Consider the following 14,521-nt stretch of genomic DNA (forward strand, 5'->3'; position numbering starts at 1 on the left):
GCCTGCCTGCCTACCTACCTATATGATTTTCTTTTCACCCACAATGAACGTTTTAGCTGCCCTCAGTAATGATACAAGAAGAAGGAAAAAAAAACAAAAACAAAAAACAAAAAACAACTTCCTTGCTGCCAACAGCTTCTTCTAAGTCAGAGAACCTCTATTGTCTTTCCTCTGGTAATAAATGATAATAATTAAAGGCAAATACACAATAATTAGTCACACTAGGGTTTATCCATCTGGTGTACCTGTATCCTCTCCCTGTGCCTTCGAAACAGATGACATGCAACATATTGCAACACATCCTGCTAATGGGTCTACGTGGGAAATGGGGAGGTAAAGAGGTCACTGAATAAAGGTCAGGGACAAAAAAAACACCCACACACACAAACAAACCAAGAGCATCCTACTCTTTTCTTAAAGCGGTCAATGAGCACGTTACGTCCGTATCCCCCCGCCCCAGAACGTATGTCCTTCCACAAGACAGCAGTAACCTACAGAAGCTCTTCAGGCCCGAAGGTCTGTAGATACTATGAAGTTACTGTGTAAAATGACCATCACCATGAACATCATCATAGCTACTATTTACTGCTTGTGCATCTCTACCGGGTACCGTGTTCCGTTGAAATGGTGTTTCTCTCCTTCTGAAAATCTTGCCAGGAAGACATTAAAGTCATCCCCAATGTATAGGCAGGAAACTGAGTTAAAAAATAGATTAATTAACTTCTTCTCCAAGACTTTTATTTATCAAAGTTTAAAGAAAAGATAAGACAGTTTTAGAAGATTTAACAAAGTATTATTATTGGAGCTGCCTGTCAATTATCCTAGTTGACGGTTAGCTTTAAAAATAGTTTAAAATAATTTTGGGCAAGTATTTACCTATGACATAGACTTTCAGAGATTAAATTAGAATGGCCATCAAGCCCTCCTAAAGCAAGCATGTCAAACTCAAAGGCTAACGCGGGCCAAATGAACAAGGCATGCGGCCCGCAGGCCACGAGTTTGACATGCTTGTTCTAAAGGCTACAATGCCCCAAATAAACCTAGAAACCAAGTTTTACATATGAGAAAGACACACCATGGATTCTATTATTAAACATGAATTATTTCCCCCAAAATCCAAGAGATGGTCATTCATGAGGGCTACCCTGTCTTGTGTGTATTCTTCAAGGAAGAGTAACAATATTAGTCATTTTGGCAGCTGCCCTTCTAAATTACAAAAGACCTACAATATCTTTTCGATCCACCTAGCACATTCTGTACTCAGTTCATGTAACTTGAGCCTCCATTCCTGTTTTTAAGGCTTAACGTGTCCTTTCAGATATATAAGATGGGCTGCCACTAGTCACTACTTCTGTTCCTACTCTTGAATTGGGCATTAACTTCCCACAAGTAAAAAATATACATATAGAGAGAGATCCATTGGCTTATTTTTTTCCAAAGGGGAAGACTGGGCACTTGCAGATTATTAAAGACTAGAGGCCCGGTGCATGACATTCATACACTGGGCAGGGGGTGGCGGGGAGTTCCCTCAGCCCGGCCTGCGCCCTCTCGCAGTCCGGGACCCCTTGGGGGATGTCCAACTGCCTGCTTAGGCCCGCTCCCCACAGTTGGACATCCCCTGAGGGGTCCTTAGCGCTGCCATGGCTTCTGGCTGAGTGGCGCTCCCCTGTGGGAGCACAATGACCACCAGGGGGCAGCTCCTGCATTGAGCATCTGCCCCCAGTGGTCAGTGCATGTCATAGCAACCGGTCATTCCACCGCTCTGTCGATTTACATATTAGCTTTTTATTATATAGGACTAGAGGCCCGGTGCACGAATTCATGCACAGGTGGGGTCCCTCAGCCTGGCCAGCAATCAATGCCTGTCAGGGGGCCAGCTGGCGGCGGGGAGGGACCACAGGAAGTTGGCTGGCCAGGGGGAGGGGCTGTGGGAGGTTGGCCGGCCGGCAGGCCCCCCACATCGGGGCCAACTGGGGGACCGACAAGGGGGAGGGGCCGCAGGAGGTTGGCTGTTGGAGCTACCAGAGGGCAGCTCCTGCATTGAGCGTCTTCCACCTGGTGGTCAGTGAGCATCATAGCGACTGGTTGACCAGTCATTCTGGTTGTAATGGTCACTTAGGCTTTTATATATATAGATTATTATCTACCATCTCATGTTGCCAATGCTTCTCAGGAAGAATATTTTCTCTATTGCTGATAGGACATCTGCCCATTATCAGAGGCCCATGAAGTGGGAAGGGAATGCAAAGGTATGGTGGGGAATAAGACTTTCTGAGTAGGCAAACATTTAAAAGAGGTGGATGAGAAATGATACCTCCGCTTGCTCAATATAAGAGGGAAATATGAGAAAAACAAGACCAGGGTTTTTGCAATCAGTGCAAATTGCTATTCGCTGAACATTTAGGAGTCTCAGCTTGTCTGTTGAAGCATGGGGCTCTACAAACACAACGGCACCTGTTGTTGACTGTGCAGTCACAGCCTCACCAAGCAATCAAGGCATTCCCATCTGTGGTGAGATTTCCCATTTTTTTTTCTTGTAAAGATCGGATGGCTCATTTCTAATGAGCTAACGGGAGGCGTGCGATGTTGCATTCGATTCTATGGTGGTGGCCTAAAGCAGTGGGAATGGAAAATTAAAATCAACTGAAGTTTTCCCCAACCACCCAAAGATGACGTCGCCCTCTTTCCAAACTCGCCTACCTTACACGGATTTTCAAGATTTTATTTAAATCAGGACATTCGGTGTATTAGCTTGACTTCATTTCTTTCTATGTCTACCTAGTCCCTAGAGCAGCAGTCACCAACCTTTCGGACCTCACGGAACACCAGTGGTTGCCAAATGCTGCCCTAGGGGACAGAAGCCATCCCTGATCTAACACTGAAATGTCACCCTGGTATCTTTTCTTCCTCTTGATTCCACATCCAATTTGATAGCAAGAAACTGTAAATTCTCTGGCTTTCTTGAGTATTTAATCTATTTTCTCCTCATCTGTCTCATTCCTACCACCACCGTCTTAGGAAAGGTGTTTGTTATTTCTCACAGATTTTTTTCCAACAGCCTTTAAGCAATCTCTTCAACCTCCCCACAACTGCCTTTTGGTCCAGCATTTGTATCGCTATCGGAAAGAGTTCTCTGAAACACAAGAGAATCACAAGTCTACATTGATGAAATGAGCCAGAACCCCCGATTTGACTTTTAGGACACACACACATCCCATGGCCTAATTGCACCCTCATGTCCATCTTTACCTCCAGACGACTCTCCACTCTGAATTTCTTGCTCCTTTTTCAATAGAGATTTCCATTTCCCATATGCCTTGTGCCTCTCCTTTCCTCCATCCCTCCCCACCAGTCCCTGTTGTATTAGGGCCTGGCTTCCTTACTGGGGCAACTCCTATTCATTCTTTAAGAGGAGAAGTGGAAATAGAAGACACTTCACCCAGTAAATGCAACGTTGTTGGCCGACGTGGACACCTGAGCCTCTGGGCTCAGTAGGCTTTATGAGGCTGTGTCTGGGGTTGGAGAGAGCAGTGCAGAAGAAGACTATCCATGTGTACAAAGGGAGAGGAAAGGGGAAAGGTTGGTCTGGCTAAAATGTTAACCCTCTCCGTGAAACCTTCTCCAAACTCCCCCCAAAGGACTCATCAGCTCACTCCTGTGTTCCTGCAGCATCTTGAAATTCTCTGTTCGAACCACCTACAGTCATTAGGATTAGATTTTGATGTATCTATCCTCTCCATTAGTCCGTGAACTTTTCTGGAGCCTATATTAGACATTGAACACTATGTATTTGTTTGAGTAAATGGCTGGTTATTTGTTGCTCTCTGATCCTGCCTTAATGTGGATCTAGAGCAGGTCTGACAAACTACTACCAATCCAGGAGACCACCCATTTGTGTAAAGCAGAGGTGGGGAACCATTCCTCTGCCAAGGGCCATTTGGATATTTATAACATCATTCACGGGCCATACAAAATTATCAACTTAAAAATTAGCCTGCTTGCCCGGCTAGCATGGCTCAGGGGTTGAGTGTTAACCTACCCAGGAGGTCACAGTTCAATTCCCAGTCAGGGCACATGCCTGGGTTGTGGGCTCAGTCCCCAGTGTGGGGCATGCAGGAGGCAGCCAATCAGTGATTCTCTCTCATTGATGTTTCTATCTCTCATTCCCTCTCCTGTCCTCTCTCAGAAGTCAATAAAAATACATGTTTTTTTAAAAAAAATTAGCCTGCTCTATTTGGTCAAACATGTCATTAGCTCACCCCTAATGCTTGGTAGGGACGTTTCCCATCCCCGGTATAAAGTATGGCTGAAGTGGAACCATGCTGGATGATTTATTTAGTATCCATGGCTGCCTTCATGCTATAACAGCAACAGAGCTGGGTGGTCATGATGGAGACCCTGTAGCCTGCAAAACCTAAGATATTCACTCTCTGGCCATCTAAAAATAGCTTTTATAAATAAAAGCCAAGCGACCAGAATGACCAGAAGGACCATGTCTATGTCTTGGCTATCTATATATAAAACCCAAGCAACTGAAACGATGGAATGACCAGACTGACCAGAACAACCGGTCACTATGATGTGCACTGCGGCGGCCAGGGATCGAGCCTACAGCTGAGGACTGAGGTACGTGCCCTTGACCAGAATCAAACCCACGACCCTACAGTCCAGGGGCTGATACTCTAACCACTGAGAAAAACTGACCAGGGCAAGGTGTCCTAGTTTTAAGCTATGGGGCCAACCCAGTTGATGTACATGGATTTTGTCATGGCCCAAGGCCTCGGGCAGCTCAAGTGGCCATGTAACCTTGCTCTAAAAGTTTTGATTCTAAGTTGATTGGCCCGGAATCAGAAAAACAAGAGGCCAGAAAAGGAACAGATGTATTTCTTTCTCCCCCTTGAGCATTATTATTTTTTTTTTTCTGAATCCATCCTGGAAACCAAAGAGAAGCATGTTTTGATTATATTTACAAATTGACCCAATCATCCTGGAATGCTGGACCACGTTTCCTCTTTGGAAAGGGACATCAATAACGTGCCGCTGAGCATGGAGCTTGCTAGCCATCGGGGACTTGCTCTGTGGGGGTCCCAGGCACAAAGGGGCAGCCAGGGCAGCGATGGCTCCCTTCCGCCTCGCACGTGGTCCGCCAGCACGCAGGGCTCCTCCCTCACGGGTCTCCATGCACAGCGGGGACTTGTGATATTTGTCTCTTTAACAACAAACATTTATTGGAAGCCTGGATGATTGCAACCACCTTCGAACGGCTGTCAGTGCCGAGTTTCCCGCCCCTCACTCCATCCATCTTACTCGGCTCCCGGAGCCATCTATCTGAAACACAAATCTGATCATGTCACTTCCCCTCTTAAAAACCATCAGTGCCTCCCCGCTGCTCAAAGGATAATGTCTTAAACCCTTTAGTACGACTCACTGGTTGTTCAGGATCTCACCCACCAGGTATCCCTGGCCAATCCATTATTTCCTTTAAGAATCCAAACTCAAGTGTCTGCCCTCATTCCTTCTTTAGAATTACATCACCATGGATACATGTGGGTAGCTCTAAAATACTTTAAATGCCATGAAATAACGGGGAACATAACTGCCTATCTCCGCTTCTCTATTTTACACAACATGAAGGCAGAGTCTATGCCCAAATTTTGTACTGTAGGCATCTGGGACCATGATTGGCAAAAGGTATAAGCTCCACAGAAATGAATGGCGTTCAAGATGTGGTGCTCCCACGGATACACGACTGCCTCCCACTCTCAGAACCTTCATATTGTATTTTAGCAACCAGTTTCTGCTAATAGACTTCACAGTCCGTGAGGGCGGCAATTCCATTCTTCATCACCATTATACCAGAGTAGAGACTTCTCATCATAGCTATTGTTGTCTAAAGCTCTGGCCACTTGACCCATGTACATTGTGCATTTAATAGGGTTTACAACATTCTTCACGATAACCTGTTTCATTTGATTTTCCTAATCCTACCTAATAAAAGAGTAATATGCAAATTGACCATCACTCCAACACACAAGATGGCTGCCCCCATGTGGACACAAGATGGCTGCCACAAGATGGCCAGCAGGGGAGGGCAGCTGGGAGGGACCAGGCCAGCAAAAGAGGGAAGTTGGGGGTGACCGGGCCTGCAGGGGATAGCAGTTAGGGGCAATCAGGCTGGCAGGGGAGCAGTTAAGTATCAATCAGGCTGGCAGGGGAGTGGTTAGGGGGTGATCAGGCTGGCAGGCAGAAGTGGTTAGGGACAATCAGGAAGGCAGGCAGGCGAGCAGTTGGGAGCCAGCAGTCCTGGATTGTGAGAGGGATATCCAACTGCCCGTTTAGGCCCGATCCTATGGGGATCGGGCCTAAACGGGCAGTCAGAAATCCCTCGAGGGGTCCCAGATTGAAGAGGGTGCAGGCTGGGCTGAGGGACACACACCCCCATGCACGAATTTCGTGCACCGGGCCTCTAGTAACAGTATATGAGACAGATAACCCAGCAGGTGGCAGCCCCAAGCTCATTTCACCTAGGCAGGAGTGCGGCAAAAGTCATCTTCCAGTTTGGACAACAGGTGGAATAATGAAACAAAGCTTCCACCTTGGGTCTTTCAGCTCCTACAACTCGACTCTGCTGGTTCCCATAGAGTTTTGAAAAGTTCTGCAGCTGGATTTGCTTTAATATAAATAATCGCAAAAGCTTCCCTGAAATTGAATTCTATTTTTAGTTAGCCAAAATTAGCCTCCCTTGCGTTCTTCCACCCTCACTCTAGGGCATTTGCAGAGCACTGCTCTGATGTGATGGGTTGTTTTGTTTTGTTTTTGTTATTGTTGCTTTTTTTCTAGTCCCATCTGGAAAACAAGGGTTTTATGTTAGAAGGAATTAAGTCCCTGAGAATAGAGATGATAGAATAGGAAACATTAGCTTCCCAAGGAAATAGGAAAGGAAATTAGCATTGGGCCCTAGCTGGTGTGGCTCAGTGGATAGAGCATTGGCCTGTGACTGAAGGGTCCAGGGTTCGATTCCGGTCAAGGGCACATGCCCGGGTTGCGGGCTCCATCCCCAGTAGGTGTGCAGGAGGCAGCCGATCCATGATTCTCTCTCATCATGGATGTGTCTATCTCTCTCCCCTTCTCCCTTCCTCTCTGAAGTCAATAAAAATATATTTTAAAAGAAAGAAAATTAGCATTGGACAGAGCTGATGCTTTTGCATTGCTTTTGCTTCTATAACTTGCCTGCACTGTATTCAGTCTCATGATCCATCCTACCATTGCTTTCTGAAAACGGAGCACTGGCCATGGTGCCGGTACCACTGTTTCAAGTCCTCCGGCGTCGGCTCCGATTCGAATTCAGACATCCCCGTGAAGTCAGAGCTGGCTTCGTACCTTGCCCTAGGGTGAGGGAGCCAGGGAGAGCTCCAAGCTGTGCAAGGCGCTCTGGGCCTGTGCAGACGGTGAGCAGAGGGACCACCCTGGGCTGGTGGCTGACAGGAGGGCTGATGAGAGGCGAGGTGCTGCGAGCACAGGGAACAGCCAGGCCATCTCTTCCTCTCCGACGCCTCCCTACTGACTATAATGAGCCAAGCGTCTTCCCCTCTTTGCTCCTGGTGCTTGGCAATCCTTCCCCAATCCTGGAGGGCCAGGGAGGATGGGAGCTTTACCAGGGCCGCCCGGACTGTCTGGAAGTTAGAAGCGGCTCAGAAAGGGTCACAGTTGTGCCCTAGCTGGCGTGGCTCTGTGGATAGAGCATCAGCCTGTGGACTGATGGGTCCGGGGTTTGATTCTGGTCAAGGGCACATGCCCGAGTTGTGGGCTCGATCCCCATTGGGGGTGTGCAGGAGGCAGCCGATGGGTGATTCTCTCTCATCATTGGTGTTTCTTTCTCTCTCTCTCTCTCTCTCTCTCTCTCTCTCTCTCTCTCCTTCTCCCTCCCTCCCTCTCTGAAATCAATAAAAAATATTTTTTTTAAAAAAGGAAAGAAAGGGTCACAGTGGTCATGAGGACAAGAAGGCTGCGGCCTGACCCCGGCACAGAGGAGAACACCATGGAGGTGGCTAAGTGGATGACAGGGGAATGGGGAGGATGGAAGCTGGTATTTACTGGTTCTCTGTCGTATGAACCTGCGAGGACGCTGGCAAAGTCCTCTCCCCGAACCCTCACCCCTGCCTTGGAGATAAAAATGAATGAAGATCCCCTCCGTTCACCGAAGCCCAGTCCCACCGGACGCCTCGCCCATGTTCACAGGGCTGAGAACCCAGCCCCGCCACCCCGAGCGCCCGGAGATCGGCGTCCGCCTCTCTCTGCGCCCCTCGGGCATCGAGAATCGCGCCGACCACACAGCGGACAGCGGATGTGAATAAACGACGGCACCTGAGTGAATAAACGACGGACACAGAGCACAGGGTCCTGTCTCCACACAGGGAAGGCATCAGTCCTGCATCCGGGGGGCAGTGCTCACCAACCCGGGGAAAGAGTCACCTGAGGGGTGGACGGAGCCCTTGTCAGAATCTGTGACCCCGGGCACATCGCTTCACCCCCTGAGCTTTATTTATTATTTTTTTTTAAAATACATTTTATTGATTTTACAGAGAGGAAGGGAGAGGGATAGAGAGGTAGAAACATCGATCAGCTGCCTCCTGCACACCCCTATTGGGGATGTGCCCACAACCAAGGTACATGCCCTTGACCGGAATCGAACCTGGGACCCTTCAGTCCGCAGGCCGACGCTCTATCCACTGAGCCACACCAGCTAGGGCGAGCTTTATTTATTTTTTATTTTAAAATATATTTTTTATTGATTTCAGAGAGGAAGGGAGAAGGAGAGAAAGATAGAAACATCCATGATGAGAGAGAATCATTTGATCGGCTGCCTCCTGCACGCATCTGACTGGGGATTGAGCCAGCAACCCGGGCATGTGCCCTTAACCGGACTCGAACCCGGGACCCTTCAGTCCGCAGGCCGACGCTCTATCCACTGAGCCACACCAGCCAGGGCTATTTTTTTTTTTTTAAATCTGTGAAACAAAACCCATATGGTCCCTATGAGGAGCACAGGCAATCAGGTGACACAGCACCTAAAGCAATGCCTGGCACCCATGGGTCTTGGAGGCATATTCGCTGTTCTCCGCCTCCCGCAGGGAGCACGCTGAGGGAAGAACCCGCCGGGGGAGGAGTGTGTCGAACAGTTGCGTCCTTGTGCTCCGAGGTCGCGGGAACTCCTTCCTGCCTGGCCCGGGCTGCCCCCGCAGGGTGTTATCTGGCCTTTTCTAGCCCATCTGTCATTTTGATTTCTCTCTTCCTCCTTCCTCTTTCCTGGCCGTGAACTGGAATGGGATCAGGAAGTTCTCTGCAGAGGGGCCCCAGTAAGGTGTCCGATGTGGGGCCCTGGGTGCTAGATTTTAACATCGGGGCAGATTCAAAGGCGGTTTCCCTCAGGGTAGGCACCCCCCCCCCCCGCCCGCCTCCACCACCACCACCCCAAGATCCTGCTGGTGCAATTCAGGGCAGCAATGAAGGATGAAGGGTAGGATGGTCTCAATCCCAAACAAACCGAAACCCACACTGATCTGCATGAGGTCGGGGCCACCAGGAAGGCCTGACAATTTCGCAGCGATGTTTTAAAAAAAAAACACTTAAAAAAGGCAGAATTGTCCCCCCCCTCCACCCCCAGCAGGGAGAAAACGCCAAGCAAGCAGGAGAGAAACTTCCCTCCCATTATCATCTCCCTTCATCGGCTCCAAGCCTGGGAGCTGTGTGGGTTGCCATGGCGATGCCGGGCTGACCTCTCACTTTTTCCCTCTTTGCAGGAGCTAAAAAGGTAAAAAAAAAAAAAAAAAAAGGAGCCATTTGGTCTCCAATGAAAAGCAGCCTCCTCCGTTAAAAGATGTTCAATCGCTTTCCCTTCGTCAAACCTAATGTTCCATGGCCAAGTTTAAAAAAGAAGGAAGGAGGGGTGGGGGGCGGGGGGCGGGTGTGGAAAAGAGGGGAGAAAGGAAGCGAGGTTTCGGAGCAGAGATGCTGGGCCTTGCCGAGCAGCAGCGGCCACAGCGGGGCGGCCAGAGAGGAGCCCGCGGCACCAGCAACAGGCCAGCCGAGCCCAGCCTTCTCCCGGCTCACGAGCCGGTGGCGGCCGCATTTCCTGGGACTCGCCCGGCCCTGGGGTGCTGCCTGCCTCCCCTCCTTGCTTTGCAGTGGGAACTGGTCTGGCTAGTCTCTTGCTTTTTTTTTTTTTTTTTTTTTTTACTATGTGGATGGAGGGCAGTTGGATGAGGAAATCAAAATATTGCTTGAACCCAAGAGCAACGGCGCAAGCCCATCATTCGTAACCTGCCCCATGCACACGAGCAGGCCGGGCAAGGACGTGCGCTGCGGTTAATACGCCAAGATGGCTCTCTCCAGCTGCCCAGGCTGCTCCGCCCACCCGGCTGCCTTGAACTTGACCGTTCAGAGGCCTGACAGCAGGACCGCCCAGGCCAGGGAGGCCTCCTGTCTGATTAAAAGCACAGGTTGGGCCCTAGCTGGTGTGGCTCAGTGGATAGAGTGTCGGCCTACAGACTGAAGGGTACCGGGTTCGATTCTGGTCAAGGGCACATGCCTGGGTTGCAGGCTCGATCCCCAAGTAGGGGGGTGTGCAGGAGTCAGCTGATCAATGGTTCTCTCTCATCATTGATGTTTCTATCTCTCTCTCCCTCTCCCTTCCTCTCTGAAATCAATAAATGGACACACACACACACACACACACATACACACACTGTGTGGCCAGATGATGATGATCTCTGAACGCATAATAATCTGGCCACTCAGTGTCTATCCTACATAATAAAAGGCTAATATGCAAATTGTCCCCTCAACCAGGAATTCGACCAGCAGGCAGGCTGGCCAACCGCCCATGTCCCCTCCCCCTGGCCAGGCTAGCCGGACCCCACCCATGCACGAATTCATGCACCAGGCCTCTAATATATGTGTGTATATATATATTTTAAAAAAAATTTTTTTAAAGCACAGGTTGGGCAGGTGGGAGGGGTGTGCAGTGTGTGTGGTTCCCGGGCCCGGTGGAGCTTGGGAGCTGGACGTGTCTCGCTGCCCCGCCTGGTGTCCTGGTTCCTGGAGGGCAGCTCCCAGGTGAGCCGGTCGCAGCCTGTCCACCTGGGAGCACGGGCAGAGACGCTGGGGCTTGGCGCCGGCTCCCAGGACTCCCTGGTTTCACTGTGATGCGCGTTTCTGAGCGTGTGGGCTGGAGCTGCCAACCCTCCTCTCATGAGAAGGGTGACCCCTCGTTATAAGCTGGGCAGGAGCGGCCGACAGCTCGCCACCAGGCGTGTTTTCAATCTTGTAACTTCTCGAGAGTGGCGAGATTAAGAAAAAGTCGGGGAAGAGTAAGAGTGGATTTCGGGAATAGGATGAATTCTCGTCAGGAAGATATCCTCGCAAGGGCCGGGGGCAACAGCCTAGCTTTTTTCAAGAAGAATGTTAGAAACATACGGAGCCAATTACTGACCAATTTCAAGAAGTCCTCCATCAGAATGAACAAGACCAAGTTAGAAAATGCTAGCCCGGAAGGGAAAAAATGCTGTCTGGATTCATTCACTCATTCACTCCTGGATTCACCCACTCATTCATTCATTCACTCATTCATTCATTCATGTATCCATTCATTCATTCATTCATTCATTCATTCAAAGCATGTACATACATCTTTTAGTCGTGTCTCTCCTAGCACGGATAGCATTTGGCACAGACTTGCTCGTTTGATAATCCCGGCTCCATCTATGTCATCAGTTTCCTACGACAATAAAACGTGCAGAATTCATGGCATCTCCTGGATCCTCCCTGAAATGTGCTGCCCCCAAAATGTAGGCAGAAGGCCTCTTTCATGCTACACACACACACACACACACACACACACACACACAAATACACCTATCCTCGGCTGCACACACACATACACACATGCACACACATGCACACCTGCACACACACACACACGTGCGCGCACACCTACCCTCAGCTGCACACACACACGCACACACGCGCACACCTACCCTTGGCTGCACACACACATATACACACACACAAATGCACACCTACCCTCAGCTGCACACACACACATACACACACACACACACATGCACACCTGCCCTCAGCTGCACACACACACACATACACCTATCCTCGGCTGCACACACACACGCACACACACGCACACACATGCACACCTGCCCTCAGCTGCACACACACACCTACCCTCGGCTGCACACACATGCACACACGCGCACATCTACCCTCGGCTGCACACACGCGTATGTACACACATGCACACCTACCCTTGGCTGCACACGCACACACACACATGCACACCTGCCCTCAGCTGCACACACACACACCTACCCTCAGCTGCACACACACACACACCTACCCTCGGCTGCACACACACACACACATGCACACACGCGCACACCTACCCTCGGCTGCACACATGTGCATGCACACACATGCACACCTACCCTTGGCTGCACACACACACACACACATGCACACCTGCCCTCAGCTGCACACACACACACACCTACCCTCAGCTGCACACACACACACACACCTACCCTCGGCTGCACACACACACACACACACACACACACACACACACACGGTCCCTCTTTCTAACGAGGTCTCGGTGGCCACCTTCCTCTCAGGACCCACTGCTAAGCCCCTGCTCCCAAGACAGCTTTCGCCGCATCGAACCCTTCCCCGGGCCGGCACGTCCCGACCGTGGACAGGGTTCGTGCTTCTGGGGGAAGGACAGACTAGTCCGCTGCGCGTGCGTTTTGATCTGAGGTTCGACACGCACATGCAGATGGGCATGGCCAGCCCCTCCTGCACGCAATCCCTTCCCCGGCCTCCCGCCCCTGGGCGGCCTGCCTCTCCGCAGTCGTCCAGGTCTCGGTGCGATGAGAGAGGGCGCTGCCGATACGTGACCGGCCAATGGTATTCTACGGCTTACAGCGCAGCCTGAAGATGAGATCCCTATGAAAATAATATATCTCCTCTCCCCTCCCTTCCTCTCCCCCCCCAGCCCCCGCCACTGGAAGCTGTATGCTTTTCACATTTAAATGTAGCAGGGTAACAGGCGCCCCTTTTACCCGCGACCCCTACTCACAAGGCATTCAAATAACATGCCTTTTCTTTTTTAAAATATATTTTTATTGATTTTTACAGAGAGGAAGGGAGAGGGATAGTTAGAAACATCGATGAGAGAGAAACATCGATCAGCTGCCTCCTGCACACCCCCTACTGGGGATGTGCCCGCAACCAAGGTACATGCCCTTGACCGGAATCGAACCTGGGACCCTTCAGTCCCCAGGCTGATGCTCTATCCAGCGAGCCGAACCAGCTAGGGCTAACATGCCTTTTCTTAATCCCTGGTGCAGCTCCAAGGGGCTGGAATCGTACGTGTCGTTTAGAAGGGAGCTGGTGGAAAGCATCCTCTGCACCGAATCAGTCCCTGCAACGCGGCTCTCCCCAAGGCTTGCAGGGAACGGAAAAGGAGGCCCTGACACCGAGCACCCGGCCTCCCCCCCAACCCCACCCCCAGGACCCAGGGCTTGAGAAGGAGTGAAGTGTGTTGAGGAGTCACCCAGAGGCCTGGCAAGCGGTCCTGCCTCCTTCCCGCCCCATCCCAACCCCGTCTCACTGCACCACTTGGCAGGGTGCAGCATCTCTTCTGGGAAAGGCAGTTCTGCATCAGCCAATGGAACTGCTGAGCAAGGTCACTTTCAGAGGCAGCCCTTTCCTCAGGCCGGCGGGCGGGCAGAGTCTCCAGGAATGAGGGGAGAGGGCCTGGGGCAGGGATCAGGGGGAAAAGTCACCTGGGGGTCCCCGTGAAGCCACGGGCCCCCGTGTGCAGAACTGGGATATTCCACAGGCACCGAGACAGCTGAGTGGTAGCCAGGCAGCTGACAGAAACCAACACGGCAACGTGACATGTGTGTATGACATGTATATGCACACACATGCACACATTTTTTTTTTTTTCTGAATAAGATAATAGCCCTGGTCCCATGTGCCATCACCTAAAACTGGGGTTAGACGCACGGTTCAAACAGAGGGAGGGTTTAAAATACAGACAAAATTAATACCCAAGTAGTGAGTTAATTCTTGTTGTATTTCTATCGGAACTAGTTCCCTAAAATTACCTCTTCCTTACATATTTATTTATTTTTTAAATAATTCTTTATTGTTGAAAGAATTACATATGTCCCCTTCCCCTCCTCCCCCACATTGAATCCCTCTACCCCACCCCTGTACCCCCTCCCCGCCCCAGGCCTTCAGTACTCTTTCTGATATGTTTAAATCAAATTAAAATAAATTCGTGAAGGAAACTTGGGGGGGAAATATGGTTACATATCCAGATAGAGGAAATCCTAATTCTGAGCTCTATTAAAATGCACTTATTTCAATGTCCATATTTTCTCCCAAAATTTTCCTCACAAATATATCTGGTTTTCTATCTTCAGTAAAAAATTTTTAAAAT

This window comes from Eptesicus fuscus, chromosome 25 (genome assembly GCF_027574615.1).
Source record: "Eptesicus fuscus isolate TK198812 chromosome 25, DD_ASM_mEF_20220401, whole genome shotgun sequence".
NCBI lineage: Eukaryota > Metazoa > Chordata > Mammalia > Chiroptera > Vespertilionidae > Eptesicus > Eptesicus fuscus.